Raw genomic sequence first — 5,754 nt, 5'->3', positions numbered from 1 at the left:
TTTCTTTCTTTTTTTTTTTTTTTTTGGACACAGAGGGAGTGGATACACACATATGAGTGGGAGAGGGGCAGAGGGAAAGGGAGAGAGAGAATCTTAAGCAGGCAAGCAGGCTCCACACTCAGCATGGAGCCTGGGGTGGGGCTCTGGCCCCTCTGGCTGGGATTAATAACCCTACACCTTGGCCAGGGCCTGCACTGCCGCTCTGGGCAACTTTGCCAAGGCCACCTTTGATGCCATTTTCCAAGATCTACAGGTATCTCATTCCTGACCTCTGGAGTCTGTGTTCACCAAGTCTCCCTATCAGGAATTCACTGACCATCTTATAAAGACCCACGCCAGAGTCTCTGTGCAGAGGATCCTGGCTCCCGCTATGGCCACCACATAGTTTTACACAAGAAAAATAGAGTGAAGGGGCGCCTGGGTAGCTCAGTGGGTTAAAGCCTCTGCCTTCGGCTCAGGTCATGATCTCAGGGTCATGGGATCGAGCCCCGCATTGGGCTCTCTGCTCCGCAGGGAGCCTGCTTCCTCCTCTCTCTCTGCCTGCCTCTCTGCCTACTTGTGATGTCTGTCAAAAAAATAAATCTTTAAAAAAAAAAAGAAAAATAGAGTGAATTAAAGCCTAATTAAAAACATACATAAAAAAATAAGAGGGGCACTGGTTTCTGCAGTGGTCATACCAGTTCCAGGTGCTCTTCAACCTTGCTAGTAACACTTGTCCTCTTGGGTCTTTTTTATTGTAGCTGCTCTAGGGTGTTTCTTGTATCTCATCACAGCTTTCACTTGCATATCTCTGATGTGGTATCCAGTTTCCATGGTGTCATCCAGTGACATCTCCTGGTATTTACGCATTTGTTAGTCCAATCCCATCAAAAGTAGGATGACCTGTGTCACAGATGGGTTATTGCAGGAACGACAACTGAATGACTTCTGAGGCTCTGTCATCGAAAACTGTATTAGTTTCTGTTTTATTTTCCCTGAGACCACTCACTCTGAGGAAAACCAGGGGCTGTATCATCAGGACACTTAAGCAACCCTATGGAGAAGTCTGTGTCGCAAGAACTGAGGCCGTGTGCCAATGATGCTAATTTGCCAGTCGTGGGAGCGAGCCATTTTGTGAGCGGATCTTCCAGTCCCAGTCAAGTCTTCAGATACAGCCCTCGCTGATAACCCGATGGCAGACTCGGGGTGAGAGACACTCTGAGACTGAGCCTTTCCTGGATTCCTTTACTACAGAAACTGTGTGAGGTGATACAAGTTTATTGTTCTAAGTTTTGGGGTAGTTTGTTACCCAACAACAGGTAACCAGTATAGATTTTGAGCCTTGAAAATGAGGTGCTACTGTAACAAACATTTAAGCCATAAGAGTGACTCTGTCACCAGACAGTAGAGAAATGGGATGTTAAGGAAAGCATTAGTGCAAGCCTACTGACAGAACCTTGATGGCCTTTGTGGAGCCTGCCGGCAAGGGCTTATGGGTGAATATGGTTGGCATAATTCTAAGATGGCACTGAAGATTCCTGCCCTGTAATTCCTATGTTTTGTACAATTACTTCCCTTGAGTGTGAGCAGAACTTGTTAGCATGATGAAACATAACTTCTGGTTGGGTAGGCGGAGCCAGCGCTGGGGAGGTTCTAGTCTGTTCTGCCTCGCGGCAGCCACCCCCTTCCACACGATCACGCTGAGTTAGTACCCGCGCCCGGAATCGGGTCGCAACCTCAGCCGCGCCTGCCGCCTGCTACTGCCTCCGGACCATGGACCCCCGCAAAGTGAGTGAGCTTCGGGCTTTCGTGAAAATGTGTAAGCAGGATCCGAGCGTTCTGCACACCGAGGAAATGCGTTTCCTGCGGGAGTGGGTGGAGAGCATGGGGGGTAAAATACCACCTGCCACTCATAAAACTAAATCAGAAGACAGTATCAAGGAAGAAAAACCAGATAGTAAGAAGGCGGAGGAAAACATAAAGACAGATGAACCATCAAGTGAGGAGAGTGATCTAGAAATTGACAATGAAGGTGTGATTGAACCAGATACCGATGCCCCTCAAGAAATGGAAGATGAAAATGTAGAGATAACCGAGGAAATGATGGATCAGGCAAATGATAAAAAAGTGGCTGCCATTGATGCCCTAAATGATGGTGAACTACAGAAAGCCATTGACTTGTTCACAGATGCCATCAAACTAAATCCTCGCTTGGCCATTCTGTATGCCAAGAGAGCCAGTGTCTTCATCAAATTACAGAAGCCAAATGCTGCCATTCGAGACTGTGACAGAGCTATTGAAATAAATCCTGATTCAGCTCAGCCTTATAAGTGGCGTGGGAAAGCACATAGACTTCTGGGCCATTGGGAAGAAGCAGCACATGATCTTGCCCTTGCTTGTAAACTGGATTATGATGAAGATGCTAGTGCAATGCTGAAAGAAGTTCAACCGAGGGCCCAGAAAATTGCTGAACATCAGAGAAAATATGAGCGAAAACGTGAAGAGCGAGAGATCAAAGAAAGATAGAAAGGGTTAAGAAGGCTCGGGAAGAACATGAGAGCGCCCAGAGGGAGGAAGACGCCAGACGACAATCAGGAGCTCAGTATGGCTCTTTCGCAGGTGGCTTTCCTGGGGGAATGCCTGGTAATTTTCCTGGGGGAATGCCTGGAATGGCAGGGGGGATGCCTGGAATGGCAGGGGGGATGCCTGGAATGGCGGGAATGCCTGGGCTCAATGAAATTCTTAGTGATCCGGAAGTTCTTGTAGCCATGCGGGATCCAGAAGTTATGGTGGCCTTCCAGGATGTGGCCCAGAACCCAGCGAATATGTCAAAATATCAGAGCAACCCAAAGGTTATGAATCTCATCAGCAAATTGTCAGCCAAATTTGGAGGTCAAGCATAATGCCCTTATGACAAATAAAGCCCTTGCTGAAGGAAAAGCAACTTCGATCACCTAATGGATGTTGCAATAATACAAACCAGTGTACCTCCGACCTTCTCATGAAGAAAGCTGGGGTGCTGTGAAGAGAATCCCTACCCCTCTGCTCCCCATGCAACTGAAGCATTCTACAATTGTTGCCATTAGGGTATTCATTCAGATAATGTTTTCCTACTAGGAACTACAAACTTTAAACACTTTTTAAACCTTAAAAATATTTAAAAACATATTAAAAGGGTATGTTAGTCCCTACATTTTTCTTTACTAATCATTTCAGTTTTTTTTTTTCCTTTGGATTAATTGGGCAAGGAAGATATTTCAGTGTGGAAGATTCATTGCTCAATTATAACGAGTGAAATAAAGGTTTATGAGTGGGAGGCAAATAATACATTAAAATAGATGAAGTTTGAGTTGGAGATACGGTTTCTGAGACATTTTGACTTGTCTTTTTTTAAATGCTTTATTTTTTAAACACAATTTATTTTGATAGAACCATTGGGACCACCAGTATTGCAGTCAGACCTGGGTAGGGACCGGAAGTGCTTGGCAGAGCAGCAGCAACCTTACTCCTTTTATATAGTGTGCACCCTTGTGCAGATGCATTTATATCTTACACTGTGGTGAAGGGATGATTTTTATAATGCTGCAGTAGACTTGGATTACTTAGCTGTGTTCTTGTCTCATATAGAAAATAAATGTTTTGCATTATTTCCACATAGGGGAAATAAAGGAATACTTTTTTTTTTTTTTTAATATTTCTGTGTTTAGAGTGACCTTTCCTGGTCAGAAAATACCCATCTCTTTGTGTGCTTTCTGCTTATTTTCACGTCCCCCCTTCTCCCCTCCCAGTACTCTTTGGGCTAAAGATAGTCCTTTTTCACTGGCGTCATCACTATTACCATCATTCACAGCATAATTGTGCAAGTATATGTAATGCTGGGTTTAATATGTAATACATATAGTGATTATGTCAGGTAATACCCATAACAGTTGTAGTTTCTTACTTGGCCAAGCGATTGCATATTTAAATGTTAGGTTTCCGCTTCGGTGAGATCTTAACCATCTCAGAAGATGTTGGAAGGAGGGATTCCCTTTGATGTTCAGTCTTCTGAGGAAATACCTGTTGCAGTTGGAGTTTATCTGACATTATTCATCTTCGTAGTTTGGAGAGTATGAGGTTTGAATTCATTGATATACATAGAGGGGAACCAAATTTCTTGATCCAATACGAATTATAAGATTGATGAGATCCATGGTTCTTCATTGTGGGGTTGATGGCATTATGAGTCATTGTGTTCTTATTCAGCTCTTGAATACTGCATCATATCCCCCACCTCTCCTCCAAGGATAAAGAAATGATGGATTTTCTGTTGTACATTCAGATCTTAACATTAATTAAGACTAAGTCTAGGCACTGTACTAGGAATTGCTAGGTTTCTACCTTTCCAATTTAAAGTGCTGGTGTTCAAAAACAGTTTTCAAGGGATGAGACCCTCTGTACTTTGCTTATTTGAAGAATCAGTGGTAGGAGCAGTGAAGAAAATTCCATGGAATAATTTCTGAAATAGCACATTTCTGAAGTAATAAGTAAGTTGATTCAGGTTCTAACCCTTTGCTGTACACAAGCAAATAGAAATGCATCTGTTATATAAGTGAGAAAAGGCTGTATGCTAACTGAGCATGCTTTTTAAATCCTTTAAAAATACTCAGCATATAAACTTGCATTTGAGCTTGTCAGTGGTTTTTTTGTTGGTAATGTGTTTTCTCTCTCGAATTTTCTAATGTGTGCTGTGAATAACCCAAGAAGACCAGTTCTTTTTGGGTTCCTTATGTGATTTACTTTTTACTTAATTATATATTACTTAAGTACATTCTAACATTGCACATATTACCGTAAGTGGGTAAAAGTAAAATTGGTTTTCTGAAAATGTGTCCTGTGCTCTTCAGTTCCACAAATACAAAGTACATTCATTTTCATAGAAAAAAAAAACATAACTTCTATGATCATGTTGCATTATATGGCAAAAAACGATTTTGCAGATGTAATTACAGTCCCTAACCATTGAGTTAATCAAAAGGGAGATTAATCTGGGGGGCCTGACTTAGCCATATAAGCCCTTGAAAGAGACAAACAACATTGTAAGAAGTTCTCCTGCTGGCCTGGGGGAAGTGAACCAATATATTTTGAGATGGCCTATTGATTGTGACATGTGGTGAACAGGAGAGGACCAATGTTCTGCAGGCAGCATCAGGAAAGCTGTTGTTGGTAGAGGGAACAACATGGGTAAAATGTGGAGGCTTGAAATTGTATAGTCTGTCTGTGAGTAGCCTAGCCAGTGGGAAGTGTGACAGAAGACACCATCTGGGAAGTGTGTATCATGTTAAGGAGCTGGAGTATCTCCTTTGTGCAGCGAGAGAGTAATTTAAAGCAGGAATGTGACATTACCATTATCTTTAGCCAGTGCTTCCTGTGAACCAGGAACTGAAGTTGAGAACGTGTATGCACTACCCCCATGGAATCTGTAATAGTACCAAATGAAGAAGTTACTATCATTATCCCCACTTCACAAGGGAGGAAACTCAATCCTGGAGAAGTTATACCCAAACCTAGCAGGTGAAGCTCAGAACCCGAAACCCTTAAAGGTATGCTTGCTGATCATTTCTAGATCACACACATCTAGATAAGAATAAAGGAAACACAGGACTTTATTTAATAAATATAAAGGCAGGTCCACTCCAAGAGACTTTTACTAAGTACTTAATAAAGAGGGTTTCTACATATGCACACTAGTACCGCAGTGAACAAGATAAGCAAATAAATAATTTTTTTTTTAAA

The 5,754-nt window shown here is 42.4% G+C and overlaps 1 pseudogene; it reads left to right on the top strand.

The window, feature by feature from the left end:
• The first annotated feature begins 1,737 nt into the window (after nucleotides 1-1,737).
• Nucleotides 1,738-3,189, top strand: LOC125110077 (hsc70-interacting protein-like; annotated as a pseudogene).
• The last annotated feature ends 2,565 nt before the right edge of the window (nucleotides 3,190-5,754 follow it).

The sequence above is a fragment of the Lutra lutra genome, chromosome 1 (genome assembly GCF_902655055.1).
Source record: "Lutra lutra chromosome 1, mLutLut1.2, whole genome shotgun sequence".
NCBI classification, from domain to species: domain Eukaryota; kingdom Metazoa; phylum Chordata; class Mammalia; order Carnivora; family Mustelidae; genus Lutra; species Lutra lutra.
This window is presented reverse-complemented; position numbering and strand designations above follow the sequence as displayed.